This window comes from Gymnogyps californianus, chromosome 16 (assembly GCF_018139145.2).
Source record: "Gymnogyps californianus isolate 813 chromosome 16, ASM1813914v2, whole genome shotgun sequence".
NCBI classification, from domain to species: Eukaryota; Metazoa; Chordata; class Aves; order Accipitriformes; family Cathartidae; genus Gymnogyps; species Gymnogyps californianus.
In genome coordinates this window covers 5,455,209-5,471,042 of record NC_059486.1, presented here as the reverse complement: position 1 = coordinate 5,471,042, position 15,834 = coordinate 5,455,209, and the positions used below count along the sequence as shown (strand labels likewise).

At 43.6% G+C, this 15,834-nt stretch overlaps 1 protein-coding gene across 1 annotated transcript in view; it reads right to left on the bottom strand.

Annotated features, from left to right (window-relative positions):
• The window catches only part of GGT1 (gamma-glutamyltransferase 1), a 129,297-nt gene that overhangs the window by 112,118 nt on the left and 1,345 nt on the right, over window positions 1-15,834 (bottom strand). The window lies entirely within an intron of this gene.

Below are 15,834 nucleotides of genomic sequence, written 5' to 3'. Positions count from 1 at the left end.
CCTTCTGCTTCAGAATGCAACTGAAATTCACAACATGGTAACTGGTTTTCTCATTCAAATGAAGCACCAAGTCCAGGGATAGCTACACATGTCTAAATTTATCACACGGCGTTTAAGCACTGCTTTATGTATCTTCTGGAGGATGTAACAACATTCAGCACTTAGCATTTGCAGTTGTTAGGTATTTTGAGTTAAAGATTAAGCCTTTTAGGCTAAATAAAAAAAAAAAAGTCAGGGAGAGAGTGTCTAATATTTAACTTTCAACAGAAAGTGTCCAGGCATAGTCTGGTTTCATCAAGGCATTTTGAGATATGCGATTCTTTCACTCTAATCCACCCTTTTTAACCCAAAAAGTTGCAGCGATGCTCTGTATGCCAAGTGCACCAGGGCAGACACGCTGCTCTGCTGCTTTGTTAGGGGCAGGAACTCTTGGAGTAACTCCTAAAGAGCAGACTAACTCCTTTAGACAGCCATTGGGAAAATCCTTTAATCTTTGGGGGAATTTTCAAGATACGCTAAAAGTAGGGATGATAGTATGTTATAAAGCAAAAAATGGTGAATATGAAGGAGAAGAAAAAAAACCCATCATTTGAAAGGAAGGAACTTTTTAAAAGTGTGGATAGCTAGTACCTTGTGTAAGTATTTGACCTGTACTCATCAGTGTAGCATCTCCCTGTTCATGACCAAGAGCCTAAAAACCTGTTCTTAGGAATTATTTTTCTTTCCCAAACATATTTCTGAAGGGCAATAATAAGCAGTGACTGATACTGACGTGGTATTTTTCATCTGATGATCCTAATTTGCTTTAATGGCCAATTTTAAAGGTACCTATCAGTAACATTTTGTTCCATTCATGTCTGGCAGATCTTTAAACATCGCAGAACGGGAGATCAATGCAAAAATCAGCTGACAATACAGGAGGGAAATTAGGAGATGATGTAAGTTCATTTCCATATCAGCATACCCAGGATGTCAACAGATAAAGCATTTCTGGAGGATTCATAGAAACAAACAGAAGGGCCGGGGTTTCTCTGGGAACTGTTCTTTTCTGCCTGGACTGCAAATTAAAGGGAAAAACAGCAGGTCTATTTTGTATCCAGCTCCTGAAGAAGGTCACATAGCTGAACTTTTCTCTTCAAGCTTCTATTCTTAGTGTGAACTTTCACTGACTTCTCTATTGGTGCCGGTTTTGTTTGTAGTTTAGTAAATTGTACTACGTGTAGGAAATGGACTTCATGGCAATAAAACTGAAGCCCCTGAAAAGAATACTCACGAACAGTTGAGACCTGAAAAAACAGTACATTTCCTGTGCACCGTATCAACCATCCTGCAACAACGCAGTGAGGTCCAGACTGCGTGAACAGGAAATGACAAGCCTAGAATTACTAATAATGATGAAAGGAGATCAGGCTATTCCATAGGGACTACGCGTATATAAAGGTATAACTCTAGCCAACACAATAAACCTTCAAAGCACGAAATGTTAATGTTGAGCAGGAAAGTAACCTAATAAAGGAAGATGCCTTCCATAACCCAGACAAAGCATATTGGAGAGCTTGGATTTAAGTCTGAATGTTCCACCTCTAGTCATTGCAATTATCTGTTAAGTATGATGCTTGAATCCAGATCCCAGTTCTAGTTTTGACTTCTTCAAGCCTCTGTATTTAAACTTCTTCCCAGTTCTGCATTACCTGGACCAAGTAATTTTTTGGGGAAATAGCTGAACCTTTTGGTATGAACCCAGGCTCTAATAACTGGTTTAGAGGCAAGTAAGTATTTTATGGAACAAAAGTTCTTTAAAACGAGGGAAAATTCCTACAAAACAGTTCTGAAGTGTGCACGCTTTTCATCTCTATTGCCCTCAGTCAGGGTGGTCCAGAAAGTTGGACATAGAAGTCAGGACCACACAGTGTAATCTGTACAGAAAGCAGTTCTTGGGTGCTTCTGTGTTGAAACCCTGTGTTGCACAGATACCATCTCAGAGCTGAAACTGGGTTTTGGTAATACTGGTCGACACACTCTGTGCTGCAAGACTGTTGCCAAGAGTTCCTGTAAGACCCCACAATAGCACCCTGGCATTAGTCAGAAGCACCCTGGAGAATGAATTTAAGAGTCAGATATCTAGAGTTCAGGCTAAAATTGGGAAAGACCCAAGAAAAGATTTAAACAAACAAAGTCTTTCCACTGTAACCCAAGATAGGAACGAAGGCTGAACAGCATCACGTATAAGAGCTAGTAAGCACGATTGTAGGCAGCATTTCTGTCTTTCCTTCCTAAGTTAGTAGTATGTACGTGAACTCCCTCTGAAACACCCAGCTTCTTACAAACCCTGCTACTATCATGCGAATCATGTTTCCAGACGCTGTCTTCTCCTGTCATTCCTTGAAATGGGTCACACAGAGTTCCCCAGAGCAGCTAAATAAATTAGTAACTCGTGTCCCTAATGCATTAACTGTCTCAGATCACCCACAGGGTCATGCTGCTTGTTATTAACACCTATCAAGGGATTTAGGTGGATGTGTCATGCAAGGCCACATGACATTGATACTCTGTCTAAACAGCTTGCTTTCTAGATGCTGCAACACCCTTTAAAATGACCTACGCTGTCCTTCTCCAGTGACCACAAAATAAAGTACTGAATTGTACTGCAAAATAGATCACTGAAATAGATCTTTACATTGCTTCACCTCAAATACAGGTTCCCTTGCTTCATATGGAGATATAAAACAATTATCTTGGAACACACCTGATTCAAAACATTTCAAGTGTAAGAGACAGGCAGTGAAGGGTAATTAGCATAATAAAAGTTGTAAGAGAAGAGACAGGTCTAAAATATAGGGGGAAGATAAAACACTAGCTTCATGCTACTTAGAGCTAACTAAAGCTACTTAGCTAACTGCTAAAAGAAGGAAGACAGTTGGTAAACTTCCTTTCTGTCCTGCTTTGGTTTATACATTGAGACAAATGAGCTTTAAGGGTGCTGTAATGTAGGAAAACCAACATTCTCTGTTTTGAAGTCACTCCTTTGTACCATGACCTCTTGGTAATAACACTTAACTTTGGTGGGGCTTTTTGGGTTTGGGTTTTTGGGGAGTTTTTTGCCTTTACACCGGTTACAGACAAAGAGCTCTTTTTCTAATTCTACTTAAATCTTTACAGGTATTCTTATCAGTTATAGAAATGGGTCTGTATGTAAACTTAAGCCGAAGTGAAGTTGAGGATTTTGATACAGATGGAAAATTCTGGTCTGCATTTAGATTCCCTGCAAAAGCCACAGGTACAATCACCTATAGAGTAGGAGAGCCAAGTTATAAACCTCATACAGTTGGCTTTGTGTCATCTGCTTTTGGCTTCCTGCCGTTCTGAAGGCTGGGTGAGGGGAAGTGGCTGAAAACTGAGGAAGTTTATTGTTGACAATACATTTTGCCTGCTCTCAGGCATGCCTGGGACCAAAGCAGTCCCTAACCAGCCCCAAGTCTGGGGAGTGAAATGTAAGTTTTCAGTCACCTTCCCCTCCCTCCTCGCCTCCTTCCCATAGGAAAAGCCCAGCTCACAGTTTTCAAAGAGTGAATCTACCTTTGGAAGAGTCCTTCTGTTGTTAGCGCTGTTGTCTTTCTAGCTAGAAATATTGTCCTTGCTTGCTTTAACTGAATCACACCTGAAAATGTATCTTTAAACCAGAAGAGATTCAGAAATTGACCACTTTTGCCAATTAAAAACTTCATTCTTCCCTGGAATATGGCTATCTCCCTGGTGCACAGGAAGTGCATTAAAGAAGTAATAAACACTCATAAAACACATTTAATGATCTAACATTTAAGAGCAGCGTTCTTGTTCATTACTGTAACTTTCTGCTAAATTACCACAAACAAGATTGCTCATGGGCTCAAAAGGTCAGTGTTATTTTTGCTGTTGAAATCGTGGAGTCTGGGAAACAACTGTGTGTAAATTGCTGATAAACTGGAACAAAGACAGAAGAGAAAAACACTGAACATATAAGAATGCAAGTAAATCAGCAGGAAAGGAGGGGAGGGGAAGAATCTCACGGACAGTTTATTAAAAGAACAAAAGAATAAAATCTGGCGCATTTGTTTTCCACAGGTTCAGGAAGCCCGGTCTTTAAGCACCTACTATAAATAGAGGGTTCTAATCCTTCATCAAAGCGGGTAGTAGTCTCTACCAAAATGAATGAATTTTAGGTGTAATCTGGGAAGAGGAAGATGTCTCTCCCCTCATAGTAGGAGAAAGATCTTTTGTTTCAATCCTTGCAGAAATTAGATATTTCAAAGTGTAAGAGGTGGAGAGATGAGGCAGAGTCTGGAACATGGCATTCCTATACTGCCAGATTCCTGGCAAGAATATTGTTAGAGAATGGAATTAGCAAACATCTAATTTGGGATTGAATAATCTGATTTTGAGAAAGGTGGTCTTGAATTTATCACGTGGCTAACTTGAAAATCCTCAAGGAGTTCCCCTCTGAGTGGAAGCTCTATGTGAATTCTATAAACCTTGAAAAAGCATTTGATAGGGTTGATAGGGATATCATGTAGAAAGTAATGGGAACTTATTTGAAATTCTGAAAAGGACAATTTTCAGCCCTCTATAAAGGATTTGAGTGTAAAGCAATCCCAAAAAGCTACCTCAGAGCCATCCAAGTTAAAACCAAATGCAGAATGCAGGAGCCTTACATTGCCCTTAAGAAAAAAAAAAAAAGAAAAAAAAAATCACTGAAAAATTATTTCATGCAAGAAACTAAATTGTTTCAGGTGAGCTTATTAGATGGCCCAAACCCCATTATTTTCTAGGTGAGACAGCTTTGGCTGACAGCTTGGCCAGTGACAAAGTAGTATTAAATGATTCAATACAACACTCTGGCTCTCAATTGTATGGGTTTGAGTTTGATGTTATTCAAAGCAACTCAACAAGGAGGTTGAAGAGGTTTGTTTCTCCAGCCTGCCCACTGAACTGAATGCCTAATGGGTAACTTTTCGGATAGGCACTGAATATTCTTCAAGCAGGTCAAAGCCTGCACACAGCAGTCAATAAAGGGCTACATTAATCTTTAGTTTCACACTTGGCAGCGCAAAAGGAATAACAACATCCAGTAATAGTCAACGTCTTGCATTTCTGGGAAGGCATTGAAGCTATGAACCAAGAAATTATAATAAGGCCCATCTCTCACAAAGGATGAGACCCTTCCTGCCACTAGGATTATTACGGAAAACCTGTTAGATCTCTACATACAGGCACTGTCAAAAAAGGACCTCCAGTGCAGATTGCGTGGACTGGCCCAAAGACAGAACATTCTCCATGTTAAAATGCTTACCTGTTAGTCTCTCACCATAGCTATTCAACTCATGGTTCCCACAGACCAGAAGTAACTAGGGCTGCAGTGTTATTTGGGTGGCAGAGAAGGGAAGAAAAAAAGGGATCATCTGTGGGATCACTCTGCTGCAACATGATGTGGCAGCACAGTTTAATGCTAAGAAGTGGGAAAGGGGGCTTCAACCCTTCAGTTGAATTTGTCCAATGAGTTGATGCATACCCCCAGATACTCAGGAACACAGTCTCTCAAGATTTCAGCCGTTCAGGGGTTTTATACACAGGGACTTACATTGACACCCAGCCTGGAAACTTCTGCTTCAAAATAATTTGATCTGCTTTAGAATTTATTTCTGAGTAACCTACTCTTATTCCAAAGTGAGAATATCCATACAAGGTGCTAACCAGAAGGAATATTTCACTTGAACTGCAGACTCCACTGCAATCCAAATCAGTTGTCCAGTGTAAACAAGCCCTTTTTTCAGAGAAGTGGGAAGGCGACAAAGCATGCCATCTTTTAAGGACAGCTCATGGAAGGGACACTGAGGCCTCAACGGCACATTTGTGTAGTAAAGGCCAATATCTCTGGCTCACAGCAACATGTGAAATTGGGCAGGCGGTTGCAGCTGCACTTGGCAAACAAACACTAGTAACCTAAGCTTGACACTATAAATGATGCTTATTGAACTAGTGTCTTCATGAAAAGGCTAGATGCTGGCAAAAGAGCATGAGGAAGACAAAACAGAAGTTTAATTAACTTAACAGGAAAGCAAAAATCTCCTAGATAAAAGGAAAAGAGCCATTTCTGAGCCAAGTATTTAAAGGGTTCTCAGACCTTCCCAGGCCAAAGAGTGTCTGTGTGTAATGCTGACTTCCTTCCAGCTCTGTCTGTGCCAGAAATAACTCGTCAATGGAGTATATCTCATTAGTGTACCTTTTACCAAAGCTATTCTTGCAAAAGAAAGTGATACTTGCTGCTGACATGCTGCTGGCAAACGAGAAAGAAGGAAGCTCTGTTTATGAAGAGTGTAACACATTCTACTATCCTTCTGCTTGAGCACATGTGAATGCTTGCTGACTTGTAATGGCATGAGCTAAAGACTTTTAAAAGAGAGAGAGCGCGTGCGCCAGGGCAAGAGTGGATCTGCAGCAACCAAGGGGAGAAGGGGAGGATTGATTGGCCTCTTCAAGATCCTAGGTATCTTTGGCATCTTTCAAAGGCTCGTTAGCAGTTTACATCGCTGATACTGTCTTTTGTGTCATCTTGTTCCTAGCTACAGCAGAGTGAACCTGCGGTCATCTATTATGGTGGTCACACAACATACTGAAATCTGGCCAGTTGGGCTGTAAGCACAGAACAGACTTGCATGTTGCCTGAAGACACAATACGTAACTTTTGACTTGAGAGAGGCACTGAAAGAATCATATTACCTATATGGTTATGCATTCATCCACCAACTGGCTGTGGTTTGCCTGATGTGCTCCAGTTCAGGATCTGAGCTTTAATTTAGAAAGAAAAGTGCATTTCTACCTTTCACAGTTTCAAAGAAAATAATTCACATGTGAATAGAACGGAGCAGCTGAAATAGCGTCTGCTGAAGTCTGCAGAGAGCCTGAAATCAAAGCTCTAAGAAGAGTAATGACCTTCCACCCAGGTATCCCACTGGGCTCCAAAACACGAAGACTGGCTTTATGAAGGAAAAAAAGACAGAAATAGAAAGTCCGTGTTAACCATTTCATTGCTGGACAGCAGTCTACAGAGACTGGAATTTAAACTAGTTGGACAGAGACGAAAAGACAAGATGGATTAGAAACACAAAGGCAGCAGAAAGAAGGAAGGGGAGAGATTGTGGAGGACCTACTGGTGGAGATAATTTTCCTGCTGAGCAATAGTTACCGTACCAATAATTTCTGAGGAAATTTCTGACAGTAACTGTAGGAAGGCTTTTTGTTTGGTTATGGGGATTTTTCTGTTTACCAGCTAGACTCCATGCTGGACCTTTGGTCCAACCTCACAGTGCAGAGTTCTGTGGGTCCAGAGGAGAGGATAGTACTGTACTAAATTTATAGCCCTAACTATCATTAAGGATGGAATGTAGCCCTTTCCAGGAATGACTGAGACACTCCTCCCACAGCCAGAGAGGGGCTTTTATCTTTTTTCTTTTACAGACAAGGCACCCTCCTGCCCCCCCACCGCACTGCATGCATATAGCCATTTCCTGAAACATTTCAAATTTGTTTTCCTTAGGTTATTTGTGTCTACAGCCACCAGCTGGTCTGTGTCAAAGCCGATATGTTCAACATATTATTCCATTATCCTATTAGGTTGAACATGTCCTTCCTCCCATGAGAGCTGTTAAGATATCAGTCTTACAGAAAAGAGACAGCTTTAGTCCCACTGTCACCTCCTTTCTCCTTCTGAGTAACACACTATCCTCAGTGATCATATGGCATATAGCTAACTTTTTAGCCTATCTTGATATTTTGTGTTCATACATGCAAGAAATGATACCTGGCCATTTAATATCCAGCTCTGTCACTGAACAAGCCACACACATATATCAAGTGGGGGGAAAAAAAGCTCTGAAGGCTTGAAAGAGACAGTGCCTGATGCTTTCTTTTTTCAAATGACAATTTCCTATATTGTATTATAGGACTCTCTAATTTGAAATGATCACTTGTTCTCCTTCATCAAGATATCAGTCATATTTCCACAACTTCTCTCTTGATCTTAAAAAGTCTTGGAAAACATCTCCAATTCAGGTCAATGACATTTAAACTGAGTAAATGGTCACCTTTGGTTTTCCTCTGCAGGCTCCTCATGCCCCTGAGAATGGGAAAGCAGAAATTCCTGGCTGGTTTCCATGACCCCAAGGACTGAACATTCCTTGCTTGAGGAGCCTTCCCAACCCCTGCAGCAACTACAACTAAGGCAGCTTGTGTCAACAAAGATTATTCAAAAGATGCCATTTAAAGTTGGTAGGGGTAGAAGGCAATGGCACGGGGGAAGGGGAGAGAGAGAGAGAGGAAGCACCACTGATAGGGATGGAGGCAGCCAACACACAAACAAATGAGCCTACATCAAAGATATGTAGGATCTCCTGGGGGAATACTTAACAAAATCACTAGCAACAGTATGAGCACTAGCTTTTGCTTTTCTCCAAGAAGCAACTCTGGGTGAGAAAGACCCTGAACAAGGGACCCTTCTTTTTGCACACCAGAAGGAAATGTGTTTGGAAACAATACATAGCCCCCTTCATTTGCATGCCTGGAGATTTCCACTTACCTCATGCCCTACATTTTCACAGGATCTCAGAAATATCTGGTGAGGGAACAAACATCCCCAGAGTCACGTGAACAGGAGGGAAACGTAACGCACACTCCCTGGACAGATCATCTGCAAGACATGGTCCACCCCCAGATGTAAGAAAGAGGAGTGCAGGGAATGAGTGAGTGTGGCAGGGGTGTGTGATGGATAACTGGGGCATGCAGGGGTAAAGAGCTGGGATAGCACGTTGTCCCATAAACCGCTAGCCCAGAGCCTCCTTACCAATTCAAATCTCTAACTGATCAGACAGGCTATTCACAGCACTCGGTGACAATAAAGGAGCTTTTTTTTTTCCCTTTATCAGTGGGAGCAGAAAAAAAGGCACTACTTGGCAAAAGGCAATGCTACAACACATCTTCCCCCAACACACACTCTACTTGATTCGGTCTCCAGAGCTAAAGGGAGCCTGCAGAGGCTTCATATCCATGTTTTACTACCTGCTTACTCACCTTTTACATCTTTTGTTCCACAATGGGAACCAGTCACAAGCATGTCACTCACAAACATGTTGACGCTCAGTTCAGTTCCTCCTGGTCCCGGCATAATGACAACCACCAGCATCAGCTCAATTCCAGGAACTGATCAAAATAAAATAATTTTAAAAAGCCTCCATCAAGCCAGGCTGTGCCCTGGGAAGCCCCTCTAGCACAGCCTCCTCCTCCTGTGTTAATCAGAAAAATCAGTGAAGGGCACATATATGCTTACCTACCCATCCATCTTCCCCTCCTCACCCTGACTCAGCAGACCATTATCAGGCACTTCAAGAAGAGGTGAAGATGTGTGAGTAGGGTCCATATGGCTCCTTCAAGAGGCACCAAAATTCATAGTTGTCCCAGGAACACAGTGTTCATCTCTCTTACCGCTGCACCCCCTCTAGCTATAGTTTTTTTATGAACCTGTAACACAAGGGTTGTACGTTCTCCCCAGAGAGGTGGGCAGTGGTAGGTGAAAATTAACAGACGTGCACCTAAAACACAGAAAGTTAATGAATAAACTGATATTAGGGCAGAATGGTAGGGGTTAATATCAGTAGTTCCCATTGAGAGTGGCTGGTGGATCACCATTTACAGATGATGGCAGAGGGGCTTTTAAAGATGTTTATGCTGAGAAGCAGTCACTGTGAGCAGTGGTTCCCAACAGAGGAGAGCAGCAGTGGTACTGTCATTGTGGGATGGGACAGTTGGGGGATGCCAGAGTGTCTCTTACATGTGCTGTGACTCAGACCATACCCAGCCTCTTTTCTAATACACAGGGGTACCATTTTTCATCTCCTTCCTCGCTGGGTTGCTTTTGTCACCATAAATCTAGATGTTCAGGCTTTGGGAGGGAAGAAGCAATTATACCAAGGGGCTGCTCAGCACTGCAAAACCACATCAAGTTCGGCTGTGGTCCTCAGGAATTGCAACACTTACGAAATTCACTTGGACCTTGCATTCTACAAGGTACAAAAATATGATACGCTAACTATCACATCTGCTGGTCCATGCTTCTCTGTTCACGTTATGTGCTTAATTTCATGTTAACTATTACAGGTCTTCAAAGCTTCCTTCTAACGTAGTGTAATTTTCCACTGTAAGGCAAGCCCTCTTTAGAAACCGCTACCAAACTACCCGGGAAGCTTTGTGTACACAAAGCTGTAGTTTTCGGTGCGGAAGTTCTCCCCAAGGCTAGAAGCAAAATCTTAACGGAAGGATTCCTCACTTCTTACAGGTACAAAGAACCATTCTCTAGTCATGTTAAATCACAGGATCTTGAATTACCAGTCCTAGAAGAGTGCTTACTTGCAACAGAGTGATTTAGCACAATGATGGAATAAAAAGGTGAGAAAAGCAGCAGCATAAAAATACCCTCTGACTGACCACAGTTTCAAAATGTTAACGCCAGGACCCTGCAGCCATGGATTACTGGACAGAGGCTGGGAGCAGCAATAAGAGGGGCCTGCAAATGGTATTCATAATGATTGTGCAATTTAACCCAGCTATCATGAAGATGGATGGATGTAGCATGCACATGTATTGCTGCCTGCACCAAACAATGGCTAAAATTGGGCAGAGGGAAAGATGTCATAGTGCATTTTGCAAATAATTAGTATGCCTGTGGCCTTTCTTCACCTTTCCATCTCCTTATGCATTAGACAAAATATTCATGTCCCAGGCAATAACCCTTCCCAGTTCAGACCTCCGCATCCCACTCTTTCCTCCTGCCTCTGATTTGCCAGTGATTCAGCTTCCCTCACCCATGTATGCTTGACCTGTAAGTATGTTCTCACTTACTTTCGTACACTCAAACAAAACTTCTAAGATGACTACCATTTTGTCTCTCAGCTGCCTGCTTAAAATTCATGGCTTCCATATGGTCTGGATGAACTCAGACACACGATCAAATTGGTGCGTGTTGTTTCTGTTACTCCTTTGTCTTATTTCTATGTCTAATTTTTTTACACTGTATTCTTTTTTTAGCTTGTTCAATGTGTACAGCTGCTAGCAAAGCAAGGGCCAAATTTAACAGCAAAAGAAATTTTTAAGAAGATCATTTCCCTTTTTGAATGTAGAGAAACCCACAGAAAAAGTCTCTTTGATGGTTCAGCATCAACCAGACACAGGAAACACCGAGGCGGCTATTCTTGGGCCTTTACAGAGAACTGGAACACAGTGTTTTCCATTCATGCTATGGACTGTTCTGCCACATCACCTCACTGTCTGATCCTTGACAAACAACAGAGGGAAGCACTGAAAACCATCTAATGCCCGGCCTCTTAGGATGACTTACCTTGTTTAACAATGAGCCCTTTAGGTTTATTGAGCCTCCGCATCTTGTGCACGCTAGGACATGTTAGCAGTTTAACTGAGGTGAAGAAAAATAGCACTTTTATGAGTTGCCAGGCCAGTGAACAGTCAGAGTGAGAAAGTCTTGTTGCTCCTGACCAGAGTTGCTCGCCCTTCAGGGGCACCTAACTGAAATACCATAACAAAGGATCGATTATGTTACAGCTGAGAAACACAGGAATGTCTTCCTGAGCACAATTCCAGAACGTGGTCTGCATAGAGAGAGCGCTGGGGGAAAAAACAGAAAGCAAGCAAAGGGGAAGACCCTCCAAAAGAAAAAGGAGGGCTCATAAATATGAAGTGAGAGGCCATACTGACCTGTCCAAGGCAAAAAGAAGAGTTGCCACTCAGCTTGCTGCAAGCGCTCTGGCAAGGCACTGTCCAACTAGCCAGAAGGTTTTCAGGCTACACCAGAACAAATAAGGACCTGGGCTAATAACCTTAATAAGCCCAACATTCAGAGTAATTTAGAGGCACTTTTGCTCTTAAGTTGCTTAACTGCTTTTAAAAATCCTTTGTGGTTGCCCCATTCCCACCTGACTTCTTAGCACCTCCCTAAGGGCCTTAGTCTTGATGCTGAGTCAAGTAGTGTCCCCTTGGGGAGCAGTATCCTGGTGAAGACAACCGAGTCTCCATCATTGTCTCGTTTAAGTGTGGGGAAACCTGCCTGAAGTAAATGATCGGAGAAGTCAACAGAACAAGCTGCTTTACAGACCCGAGCTTTCTACCCAAAATTGAACAGGATTTTATTTCCTCTGGCCTCCCACATGATGACACAGCACAGGTGTGTCTACCTAATCAGGGTAGACCTCTTGCATGAGTGTCCCCCAGTCTAGTCCATCTTCTGCTGAATACCAAAACTGCAACGTCCATCCCTTCTCAATGGTATATTACACTGGGTCCAAACCTGCATTCACATTCACACACAGGCTGTGACCACAGTGCCACAGAAGCCAGCAAAGCTACTCACAGGGTGCTGTGAGATGCACTGGGCCTTGCATATTAACAGCAATAACTGTATTTGATATGGGTCCTTTACAGAGTCATCTGTAGGCTGAACAGCTTCCAACATTATCTCCACCCTGGCAAAACATTTAATCTGAGTGGGGACCGAATTAGTTGGGAACCTGAAAGCCCACGGACAGCAGAGGGAGCTCTCACTGCTCCCCGTCCTCCAGCTCAAGCATCCTGTCGGAGTTTAACAACCAAAAACAAAAGTAAAAATGACCCTCAGTGATCACTGGGAAAAATGGAGGTACAACTATACACACGCTGCACTTGCGGTGCAAATGCTGCTGAATGATTACACCAAGTTAGATGCCCAAATCTGGGGCTTAAGAAGGGCTGTGTTTTGGAGGTTGTTTCCCCTGCTGTACAGCCTGGTTGTTAACAGCCTGCACCGAGCACATCAGGCACAAAACACAGCGATCAAAACACACATTTAGTCCAGATTCTGGTTTGTATCTAGAGTTTCACTGGGGATGTGGAGATGGAAGCAAGGTCTGGACCGGACTGCTGGAGCCACCAGTTTTGGTCCCACCTTTCCTGCTGTGCTGCTGGAAATCCCCATGAAGGCTCCCTCCCACCTCTGCACAGTGACAGCCTCCAACTGTTGAACGCGGGGGCAACACTGAGCTCCCCCATGAAGCGCAGAGACCTCTCGTGACAGTCACTAGAGACGAGATGGCCATTTTGTGAGCTGAATCCCATCAAATTAGTGGCTGAAACATTTCTGTAAATACCAAACGTTAAGGAGCTAAAGAAAGAAACAGTCAGGGGTGAAATGTCAAGTTTAAGCTATTGAAATGGAAGGCAGATGCTTCCTAGTCTGTTTACTGGCACATTACCGGTGGTTTGTTGTCTGCAGTTCTGACAACCCAGAGTTTCTAGATCTGTGAGGAAAAACCCAAGTCCCTAGGCTCCAGAAGTTACCTTTTCCCTGCCATGTGCTTCCCAAGTTAGAGGAACAGCAATTGCCTCTACTCTGCAAATCCAGCTTGCTCAGAAAAAAACAAGTCCTTTAGACAGCCCTTTTCTGCTCCCCCAGCAAGCAGAAGGAAATGATGTAAATAAGTGGAAAAGCTTGGTGCTGCTGCTGTTTCCTGACTCCCAGCACCAAATGAGAGTGCAGGGGTCTGTGATCAAGGAGAATATTCCCAAAGAGAAACAATCATAGAAGGAGCCATGCCGGAGGCCTTCCCTCCGCTTGAACAGCAGTGCTGTCTCCTCCCTTGGCTAAAACAAACTGCATATGTAAAGGAAAAGTGCACATACTGAAGATTTAAGTTGTGGTAGCACCTGGAAATCTAGGATGAAGCCATCGTCTGAGCACTCAGTCAGGGTGACTTTTGGGAACAAGGATCTACTGAGACTGGCATGTGCCAATGGGATGGACAGAGCTACACCCGTGAGCAGCTGGAAGGGAGCACAGAGAGGGCAGCTGGCAGGAGTCCTGGGACACACAGGAAAATGGCACGGGGCGGGTGCTGGGGCTGCTGTGGCATGGGGAACCTGTTGGCAAGGGCCAATAAGTGCTTTAAAGCTGGTGGCTGGGAAGATCTTTTAGGATGTGATTCTTAGGTGAAAGGTAAGAAAGAAGAGGGCAGGAAGGCAAAAGCCGTTACTCCCCCCGAGGACGAATATAAAAATGCAGAAAGAGTAGGCGTGGACTGGAAAGCAGATCTGCCAAGGCAGCAGATGTAGGCAGAGTGCTGGGAGAGTCCAGGCCCAAGACTGTAGGTACCACTGCTGTGATTCCCGCACGAGCCTTAGGAGCAAAAAGCCCCGGCTCTTCCCCCCACCTCTCACCCTGGGCCCATCTACCACATCAGTGCAATAACAGCAATATCTCAGGTTCATGGCATAAGTGCCTACAAACTGTAAAGACTTCCTGTGTCAAAGACTCCTCTGATACAAAGAAAAAGGCAGTGTCTGAGTCAAAAAGCGAGACTACTTCAGTGGCACTTGAGAAGTGCGAAGCACAAAGAGGAGTGTGGACTCAGCCAAAAGAGCAGTCATCTCCACAGCTGTTATTTGCAGCCTCTTGGAAATTTCTCATCAAAAGGGCCCTGCTTGGCTACACACCACCTCTTCATCCAGCTTCTCAGTCTCTGACCTGTTTTCTCCCAATGGTGCTATTCTTTTCTCCCTCTTCCCTTCTTGCTCCTATATGGCTCCCTCAAAGAAATAGCAGGGAATGAGCTAGTATATCCTGGGATGCCAGTGCAGAGAGATATGGCCAGCCTCAGTGCCTCTCCCTCACACACCGCAGCATGTGGCTTTTCAGGAAGCAGGAGAACATAGGGCAGAGGGGAAGAAACCAGCAAAGAAACAAAAAGCAAAAATGAAAAAGCAGCAGAACAGATGCACAAGATGAAATGGAAAAAATACCCCAGAAAAGTGAGGAGGAGAGGAAGAGTGCAGCCACCTTCAAAACACAGCACAGGTAGAAGCTGGGGAGACAGGGAGTATAAACAGACACAACTCACTCAGAATTTATGGGAACAAAAGGTTTTTCTTCTATTCCTCCCATGATCTCTGCCAGCAGTCCTGCCCTGTTCCCCCCACCCACCCATGCAAATTCACCTTCAATTACCTTACCTCAGGAACATTCATTACAGGAAGATGCCCTGAGTGTATCAAATTAGTGCCTTATGAAAGCCCATTCAGGAAACATCTATGTGATCCTTATTCAGTTAGCAGGAGGGGATGGAGTGGGGATGCCAACTGAGAAGGGGGTTTTATGCAAACACATGTCTCAGGACTGATGAGCCGGCAGTGCTTTGCAGGCACAATGCAGAGGGACCACATCCTGCCTGCTCTGTTCTGAGTACTGATGCAGCCTCGCAATTGCTTTCATGCACCAAACCATGGTATTTTAGAGTTGAAAAATTTCTAAGCCTGGATGGAAAGCGCTGGGATGAACAACTGGGCCAGGAGGTATCCACAGGGGACATCCCATTTTCATCTACATGAGAGACCAAGGACAATGAGCCCCAGATGCCTTTGGAGGGTGTTTTAACCTCAGAGCTTTGGTATGAACTTATGGCATTGGAACAAGCAGCCAAGTCACTTGGAGCAAGAAACAAAGATCATAGCACTCCAAAATGTTCCCCCTGTAGCGGGGGTTGGGAAAAGGTGAGATCTCCATCTGCAATACACAGAGGTCTTGACTGCTGCAAAATCTACCAATCAACTAGTTCAAACTGCCCATGACACACTGGTGCATGTCTTCAGCACATTTTCTTAGGTGCTGTACAGAGCTCTCATCCAGAGGTCACAGCCACAGACTAATACCTCTGCTTCTCGAGGCAAGGTATAGCAGAGTTTAGGAACATGGTGTCTCACAGAAATGCCCCA